Source organism: Dermacentor andersoni, chromosome 1 (assembly GCF_023375885.2).
Source record: "Dermacentor andersoni chromosome 1, qqDerAnde1_hic_scaffold, whole genome shotgun sequence".
In the NCBI taxonomy this organism is placed as follows: Eukaryota; Metazoa; Arthropoda; class Arachnida; order Ixodida; family Ixodidae; genus Dermacentor; species Dermacentor andersoni.
The window spans coordinates 290,629,485-290,639,485 of record NC_092814.1 but is presented as its reverse complement, the minus strand read 5'-3'; the positions used below and the strand labels follow the sequence as shown (position 1 = coordinate 290,639,485).

The 10,001-nt window shown below is 47.0% G+C and overlaps 1 long non-coding RNA gene across 1 annotated transcript; it reads right to left on the bottom strand.

Moving 5' to 3' along the window:
- Positions 1-515: 515 nt before the first annotated feature.
- LOC129381093 (uncharacterized) lies at positions 516-3,871 on the bottom strand. The gene is made up of 3 exons (XR_008609324.2): positions 3,512-3,871; positions 2,555-2,727; positions 516-2,120 (listed from the first exon to the last, which is right to left on the bottom strand). It is a non-coding gene; the product is annotated as an uncharacterized lncRNA (long non-coding RNA).
- Positions 3,872-10,001: the final 6,130 nt, after the last annotated feature.

The window sequence follows — 10,001 nt, the reverse complement described above, 5'->3', positions numbered from 1 at the left end:
TCGAACTTGTAAAAAGAAAACAGCTACGAAGATTCCCGTTATTAGTGCGTGTATTGCCTGTGTGCTTGTGTTGCTTGCGCGAGCGCCGTAAGTCGCCCCGGGGCGTCGGCGCTGTTTGTACTCGGGCAGATCATCACTGCCTACGCTAATCCAAGGACGGCGAAGCACACCGCAGCAAAGCGAGCATCTCTGTAAACGAGCAGGTGAGTTCACTTTAATTTTTGCAATTTTCTTTAATTTGATGCGGCTAGTTGCGCTAAGGAAAATAAGAAATGTACTGTAATTTCGCGCTGACCGTGTGCGGTTGGTGCAATTTAAAGTCATAAGCAATAATTAGTAATCCTTGCTTCAAACCATTCACTTTAATTAGCTTGTCATCCCTATGAAGATCCGAGCTCAACGAGGAAGTCACCGACCATGAAATGGCATTCAGAATTATACCTGCACGTACACACAGGTTAATGTAATATTTTGTTCGAATAAAAAAGACAGAATAACAATACAACAGAGTGGAGTTGTTGTACATCACACAATTTTTTTATTCCGATAAATGAAGGTGTAGTAATGTAGGGACAGCTCCTAATACAGACAGTGCTAGCAAGTGGTAGCAGATATATCTCGTACACCTTCCTTGCGAATATCCCAGCTCTCTATAGGGTTCATTATTTAAGTGTTAAGTGTTAGATCGCTGTATGTCGGGACCAGCCAAAAAATGTTTTTTTTTTTGCAAATAAAAATAAATAAAAACAATATGAGCTAATTATTGTAAAAAAATATCGCGCTCTAGAACACAAAATTCTTAAACGAATGTATTATTACGAAATGTAAACTAAAGACAACGAATACAGTACTTAAGCTAGTGTTCATGGACCTTTTTTAACGTCATTGTATGTTTATTACCAACCCCTTCTCTTATGCAGGAACCAGGTTGCCAACAAACGCACGAAGAGCAACTGCCTTTCCAACTGTGCTGTGTGTGCTGCGTATGCATTGGTGTGCAAGTGGAAGAGAGGTCCAGTTAATGTCCTGCTGCACTATAATAGCCGTCGAAATGTTCTGCTTAAGACATCTATCACTTTTCTGATATCCTACCAGCTCAAACATCACCACTAAAAGCAGTTTGACTGCATGAATTTGCCTTCATAGACACGTTGTAGCTGAAGTCATTGTATTTTTCATCTAGATGTCCTTTCTTCAGTCATACATATTAAGACAGTATGTACCTCTTAATAATTTCTGGTCAATTGAAGTGCCAATTTTTTTCTAAAACAATAAATTAACATTATTCTCGCCTTTTTGTTCTTTGATAGTATGCAATACAGCGTGAACTCTTATCCTACAAACAGAAGCAGTAATGAAGGAGAAGTAAGAAAGGGGGTTAACCGAGGGGCGCGATTTTTAATAATCATATCATGAGAAGCCAACAAGCAAAGTCACCAAATACAACATAGGGAAGATTACTTGTACTTACTAATTGAATGAAAGAAATTATAAATTAATAGCAATGAAAGTGGATGAAGAAACAACTTGCCACAGGTGGGGAATGATCTAGTTCTAGTAGTAGTAGTAGTTCGTTCTAGTAGTAAAATATAAATACACAAGAAAGTGGATGGGAAAACGGCGCCGTGGTAGCTCAATTGGTTAGAGCATCGCATGCCTATGGCAAGTTGTTTTCTCATCCACTTTCATTGCCATTAATTTGTAATTTCTTTTATTCAATTAGTAAGTACAAGTAATTTCTCCTATGTTGTCCTTGGTGCCTTCGCTTGTTTGTTTCCAAGGATATAAACAGAAGGAGTAGTACTGCTGACAAATATATTCTAGAATAAAACACCTTCTCTGTTCAAGACAGTAGCCTGTCGGGTGTAGCCACCCGACGGCATGCAGTGGTAAATTCTTGTAGAATATATGCTGTTTCTACCCTGCTTCTAGTTTCAGCCTAAGATAAATTATGACGGCCCGAACAATGAGTTTCTTCCATTGGATGCGGATGACTGTTGGCTTCAATGGGGCTTGCAGAACTTCAGCAATTGACCGAGGTACAACACCCAGGGTAGCAGCGTGTCTTGTGGGATCCCAAAATAGGCCGAATGGTGATGCAGACTGTCACAATGACAATGCTGAAAAATAGAGTATAGAGCGCATTACTACCGTTATTTCAGAAAAGCTGAGATCAACCATCAAAACTATGGCATATTTTTAATCTACACTTGCTCATGCTAAAGCAGCTTCAGCATGCCACAAAATACTGAAGTGCTGGCTACAAATGCTACGAAAGTATTGCTTCACAAATTGTGGACAGCAAAAAATCCTGTCGCAGCTGCAACGCACCACGGGCAACTGATGACTTCGCCCAGCATATTCATGCTATTTAAAACAAAAATTATATGACAGCTGAAGGGGAATAAAAAACTAATTTGATTTCATTATGACATGGCTGTTTCATGTTTGTGGTTCTAAATAACACGGTGTCCATTTCGGCATTTTGTGAATGTGGGTACACGTAACATGAATATTTTTACAACGTTTATGAAAATATGCAAAGACTAATTACCGGGTAGGTTAGTCAAGTACTTCTTCAGCACCTAGCTTCTTTCAGGGAAGCGAGCTGGTGCAATTCCAACAGGCAGGCACCATATCTATCGATGCTTTCAGGTCTGCCAGAAGCCTTACTGTGCAGCACAGGCGTTGATTTTTTCATCAGCTGGTCCTTCCAAGGCCCACATCCTGCACCAGAATGCCAAAACTTTTATGTAGACAGGGCGCTCGCGCGCTTAGTAAATTCAGTATACCTAAGCAACGGAAATGAAAAGACGTAGCACAACTAAAAATATGTCGGCATTTGAAAGCACAGTTTATGGAACGTGCATCAGCTGCTACAAAGCACACTGAAAAAGTTAAGACGAAAAAACAAATGGCGATGATGAAGTATTGACAAGTGAATTTTCGGAAGATTAAACATTGCGTAGCGTATATGTGAGGTGAGGAAGCACAGGAAATGCAGGCACCAGTGCTGGTTTGTTCACCATATGTGCTACAACTTGAGCAAGCCGACTGACCACCACGGCTTCTAAAACAAAGTACAGGACTCAAAAGACGCTTGTTCTTTTTGTTCAACCAGCCGGAGCTACGCACTCAACCATATACGTATTCTGCGACATGTATACTATAACTGCTTCTCCTCTACCGAAAGATTTCATACGCAATACTGTAATGATCGTTGGATGCAGGCGCCGATCCGTACCTTCTACATTTTCGTTTAAAAAAGCGAAACCAACAACAGATTGTCGTGCCGAATCTTCCACAAATTCCCATTAGCAAAAAAAATATATGTTTTGCACAAGCTTATGCTGCCTCGAATATGTTTCAGGTACTAATTAATGCCCGCAGCATGAGCAACTGGAGTCAATCATGCTTGTGTACATCGGAAACGGCTTATCGACAGCGCAGCGGCAACCTCAAGAAAACCGCATTGACATACTGTGCTTCCATGAAAAAATGGCTTACTCACCCATATTTTCTGTCCTGCTGTTGCTTTCAGCAAACCCACAGCACCACTCGGTCTTGAAGGTAAACAAAGCTGCCCATCGTCCGTTCCATCTGTGGCCTCAGAAGTCATTCAGGCTCGGTCACCATACGCACAAGGACAAAAGCACCCATCATAACCGCGATTAACAACCGCAGCGTCAGTCACCAATGAAACGCTAGGAAACAAAGAGCAGCGGGCAAATACCGGCGCAAATTATCCTGGTTCTCAGCCATGCGCCATGCTCTCAGCTGTTGGGATGCGATTGTTGCCAGACCTCAAACACAGCTCCCGCTTGCTCTATCAGTCGAACACTCATAGTGGCAGCGTTGCCGAGCTAAAGTTGTGCATTGCGCCGTGTAGTTGTTTGATTAGGAAGACGAATGAACTGAAACACACATTTGTCTTAAATAGTGGGACTTTTATTAAGCACATTGAAGAATAGTTTCGATATCAGACGCTTTTCTCGGTCGATACACTTCACTTGAGTCGAGGGCGCATTTCAAGGCGTTCCTTGGCGGAGGAAAGGTGAAGTAGTGTTCATGAAACGCAACGGCGCCTTGAGTGAAGGAAGCCCCGTCGCCTCGACTTGGCTGAGTCGAGGAGAAGCTTCAAGTGAAGGCGTGTTTAAGAATACGGGGGTGAGTAACGAAACGAGCGTTTTGTTGGGCGAACTTGTGCCCTCAAAAACAGGCTACACGCAAGGAATAACGACAGCGGCGAATAAAGTCGGCGACAATCGAAAATCATATCTGCCGGTCTAGCGCTTCGGCTTTTATACACGAGTCATCGAAGGTTCCACAGAAATCGGTGGTGCCTGCGTGTCTTCCAGAAAGTCCCACACAGTTCGCGTCACACATGCAATCAGATTACACAAGCTTCGGTGACCACAGAACCATCGATAACATTCCAGAAACTTCTGATACATACGAGCGCGTCCCGCGCTGAGCGATAACATTCGTTAGACGGTGAAAAGCGCTCACCCGCAAAAAGCGTCGTCCCAACGTTACAAATATAACAGGAGAGCACAAACCAAAAAGACAATTAATAAACAAAAGTAGCAACGTAACAAAGCCGTCCCCCCCCCCCCCCCTCAAAAGAAGAAAAGATAGAAAGTCCGAAGTGCAGCTATGCAAAGTCCCAAAGTTCGTTAGCACTGGTAGAATGGGTTAAGTCGCACAACATGGACTATTTCAGGTCGTGAGCGGCGCGGCTGTGATAGTGAAATGCCGTCTGGCACGACCATCCGACCATAGTCGAGTGCGCCAATGCGTCGGATGATCTCGCAGGCTCCGAAATAGCGGCGTAAAAGCTTCTCGCTCAGTGTTCGTTCGCGTACTGTGGTCCAAACTCAAACACGGTCACCGTGCTGGTACTCCACGTAGCGTCGTCGAAGGTTGTAGTGTCAGCTGCTGGTGCTCTGCTGGTTGTTGATCCGCAGGCGGGTGAGGTGTCGGGCTTCTTCGGCGAGCTGGAGATCGGTGGCGACATCCACATTCTCTTCGTCAGAGATGTGCAGCAGTATGGCGTCGAGAGTCGTTGCCGGGTTCCTGCCGTAAACCAGCTTGAACGGCGTGATCTGTGTTGTTTCTTGCACCGCCGTGTTGGAAGCGTAGTTTGTACGACAGGAGAGCGTCCCAGTTCTTGTGGTCGACGTCGACGTACATTGCAAGCCTGCTAGCGGGGGTCTTATTCAGGCGCTCCGCAAGACCATTCGTCTGCCGTTGGTAAGCAGTTGTCCTCGTGTGGCTTGCCTGGCTCTATTACAGAATGGCGTGGGCGAGCTCCGCTGTTAAGGCCGTTCCTCTATCGGTGATGACTTCTGGGGCGCCATGTCGCTGCAGGATGTTCTCGACGAAGAATTTCGCCACTTCGGCGGCGCTGCCTTTCGTCAGAGCTTTCGTTTTAGCAAAGCGGATGAGGTGGTCTGTCGCCACGATGATCCACTTTTTTCCGGATGTTGACGTCGGAAATAATCCGGAAAATCCATCCAGATCTGCTGAAATGGTTGGGAAGGAGTCTCTATAGGCTGTAGTAATCCCGCTGGCCTTCTCGGTGGTGTCTTGCGTCGCTGACAGTCTCGGCATGTCTTGACGTAACGGGTGGCGTCGGTGGTCAGGCGCGGCCAGTAATGCCTTTCCTGTATCCGGGAAAATCCGAGGTCCTCAGCAGTCGGATCGTCATGTAGGGGCGTTCAGTATCTCTGGACGGAGTGCTCAGGGAACAAGAACAAGGTAGTTGGTGCACACGGGTGAGAACTTCTTTGCGAGTACGTTGTTTTGAAGCGACAACGTAGACAATCAGCGCTTAAAGTGTTTGGCGCTTAAATGCCTTGGGGACGATGTCGGTGCTCCCTTACAAATAAATACCCGATGAGGCTTTTTAGCTCAGGGTATGGTGATTGCTCGTCGAAGTGCCGAAGTACCGTTGGTGACTGCATGCGTCGTTTGAGTTCTTGAAATGCGTCGGCCTGAGCCGTTTCCCACTTGAACTCGACATCACAGTTAGATGTGTCAGCGGCTCAGCGACGCGTGAAAATTCCTTGACAAAGCACCTGCAGTAGACACACATGCCAAGAAATGTGCGAACTGCCTTCTTGTCAATGGGCTGCTGCAACTTCGCGATGACAGCTGTATTCTGCGGGTCGGGGCGGACTCCAGAATTGTTGATGACGTGGCCGAGCGGCACTTTTGCGGCACTTTTGCGTCTTCAGAGTGAGCCCTGATAACTTGATGGCCTCTAGTGCTGTCGCAAGCCGCCAAAGGTGATCGTCGAAATTCGTGGCAAAGATGACGACGTCATCCAAGTAAAGACAAGGTGCCACTTCAATCCTGCTAGCACCGTGTCCATCATGCGCTGGAACGTTGCAGACGCTGAGCACAGTCCGAATGGCATGACCTTGAACTCATAGAGAGCGTCTGGCGTGATGAAGGTGGTCTTTTCGCGATCTATCTCGCTGACTTCTACTTGCCAGTAGGTAGACTTGAGATCCATCTACGAGAAGGATTTAGCGTTGTAGAGCCAATCCAATGCGTCGTCTAACCGTGGGAAGGGGTATACGTCTTTCTTCGTATCTTGTTCAGTCGACGATAATCGATGCAGAAACATATGAACCCGTGCTTTTTCTTCCCCAAGACTGCAGGAGATGCCCACGGGCTTTTCGACGGCTGGATGATGTCGTCGCGCAGCATTTCGTCGACTTGTTGCCTTGAAGTTTTCCGTTTTCGCATCGAAACTCGGTAAGGGCTCTGCCGGAGTGGTCGAGCGCACTCTTCGGTCATTATGCGTTGCTTTGAAACTGGTGTTCGTCGAATCCTCGATGACGTTGAAAAGCAGTCTTTCTATCGTCGGAGAAGATTTGAGCTGTTGCTGGTTACTCACGGGGAGACTTGGATTTATGTCCAAGTCTGGTTCGGCAACTATGGCCGTTGGGGTAAATGCGGCAGAATCCGAGAGGACCGAAGCATAGCTGGTTTCTTCAATTTCCTCGGTATATGCGATCGTTGTGGGCTTGTTCACGTGCTTGAATTCCTGGCTGAAGTTAGTCAGCACCACTTTCACTTTTCCTCCTTGCACTCGAGCTATCCCTCTTGCGATGCAAAATTCACGATCCAGCAGTAGACGTTGATCACCCTCGATGACGCCTTCTACGTCTGCGGGTGTTTTGGTGCCGACGAAAATAACAATTCTGAAGCCAGGCGGGATGCTCACTTGATCTTCCTGCACACTCAAGGCGTGGTGTTAACGAGAGCTCTCCGGTGGTATCGCTTGATCTTCAGACAGTGTTATCGACTTCGACTTCAGGTCGATGGTTGCGCTGTGTTGATTAAGGAAGTCCATGGCCAGAATGACGTCTAGTGAACACTATTGGAGGATAACGAAGGTGACAGGATAGGTCCGGTCATGAACCGTGATTCTTGCCGTGCACATTCCAGTCGGCGTTATTAGGTGTCCTCCACCTGTCCAGATGTGAGGGCCTTCCAATGAAGTCCTAATTTTCGTCAACCGGGTGGAAAGGGATCCACTCATCACGGAGTAGTCGGCTCCTGTGTCCAGGCACGCGAAGACTAGCTGTACAAATAAGTAATCTGGACAATGGGACACAAAGTGAGATTATAATTATCGCTGCCAGCAGCCAGATTAACTCCAATTGAATAATTATTTTTTGTTGACTGCAGTAAGTGAGTATGTTTGTATTGAAAAGTTAAAGGCAGTCTGGTTTCGACACATATTAGTTGGAATAATTCTTCTAGTGTCTCTGTCCTCCGAGATATCCGACACCAAATTATAGTTGTCGTTCGCATGATTGCGCATGCAAGACAGTTAGGATCGGCGCAAAGTTCCTCCCTGATGTGACGCGGCTGTTGCGTGCAGCATTTCGTCTGACAACGGGGCGGAGGCATTGGCAACGATAACTGTCCCCCTTCACCCCTCGGCTGGCGAAACAACAAGATACAAGAACCCGGAACCGCTGTCGTAATGCGCGACCGCGAAGCCTGTAACGATGGCGGCAGGCGCTCTACCGAGATAATGGCGCGAGCGGAGGAGCCGGAGGGCAGTGCGGGGGCGTAATGGTGGCTAGACGAGCGGGCATTGTCCTTGCCTGGGCTATGCAAATAAAGTTACTGCCAAACAAATGCACGGCACACACTGTCATATCTTGATTTCGCCAGCTGAGAGGGGAAGGGGAACAGTTAAGATATTTGCCTAAGCCTCCGCCCTGTTGTCAGAGTAAAGGCCGCACACAACAGCCGCGTCACATCAGGGAGGAGCTTTGCGCCGATCCTAAGTTTATTGCATGCGTAATCATACGAAAGACAACTGCAATTTGGTGTCGGATATCTCGGAGACACGTCTACATGAGCAACAGCTCATGTAGGCGTATCTGGGCCTACAGCTTGCTGAAAGCACTCTATGGTGTTAACGTGCTGTCATACAAAAATTGATCCCAAGCACGCCGCAGTGTCGCTGTGAGATATTACTCGTGGGGCAGTCATCCTGGAAAGGAGAAGGTTTCTCGCAGTTACGTAACTTACTGCAGAGTGCCAACATAATTTACAATAAATATTTACTGTCTCCCTCTTTTACTCCATATTAGCGGCACGTTATAAAATTCAGCAGTGATTTTTATTATTTTTTATGAGGACAGTGTTGTTCACCGCAGGTGCGTCTAGCCTTACAGGACTTGCTGACAGGCGCACTAGCAGACCGGAGCCGCGCATGAGGAAAATAACATCTGACTTCCTTGAGATTGTGGATGTCGAAGAACACGTGGATCTAAAGAGATAGCAACCGTCCTCGGCTGCTCGTCTACTTGAGTATTCCAGGGACGCAAAAGAAAACCGTGAGATGCCCTGCATGTCGACGCCAGCTAACAGCGTCCTTTCTATAAGACTCGCATTTTGATGGGGGCGAAATGCGAAAACACCCGTGTACTTAGATTTAGGTGCACGTTAAAGAACCCCAGGTAGTCAAAATTTCCGGAGTCCTCCACTACGGCGTGCCTCATAATCAGAAAGTGGTTTTGGCACGTAAAACCCAATAATTAAAATTTTTTTTTCTATAAGACTGATATACAAATTTTACTAATGTTTACACTGACGCCTCTGTTAACGACGCAAGTACGACTGCTGCGTTTTAATGCGCAGAGCCAGCAGTACAACGTTCTATTCGAATAGAATGCACAGCACCTTCGAGTAGTAAAGAGAGTCAGCCGCTCTTGTTATCAAGATCGAGAAAGGTTTCGACGTTAAAATACACTATTTCAGAAATAATTTGCAGCAGAAAAGTACTTCAATGCGTTAAGCGGAAGCGTAGTTATTCGCTATAAATGCATCGTCTAAGCGATGAATTCAGCACTCCGGGCTCACGTTGAAAAAATTCATAGCACGTGACTGTCCTCAGCGAGCCGCAGCGAGCACCCTACGGCGGCCGCGGTGTCAGCGCTACGCAGCAGACGCAGCTACATGCAACTGTAGGGGCTAAGTGCGTATAGCCAGCCTACAGCAACGTTTGCTATATGTGCACGACTGGGCTGGAGTGCGCGCTCGCGTTGCTACATGGTCCGGACCGGTTTTGTCCTGCGCCAGCTTGACCGACGGATGGTAGCAGCACCTTCTGGACTCTGAAGGCCGGAGGGTTCACCACATTCCGGGTGCAGACGTCACCAACCGGCGGCGGCGGCGGCGTGCTTGAGAAGGTTTGGGGGGGAACCCACTCAAGTACGGGTGGATACAACTTGAGACACGTCACTGGACGCCATATTGAAATTCGCTACTTTTCTCTGAATAAAGAAAACCAAGTGTCCGAACAAAGCTGCTTTAATCGTATGGCAGTAATACTCGAACGAAATATGAGCATCTAAAGGGAAAACATTGTAGTCAAAGCGCACTATGCTTTACGACGGAGCACAAGTAGTGCAGCAGCACATCGGGCACGTCAGCCAGCACGTCAGGACACGTGATACGTCGGTCCC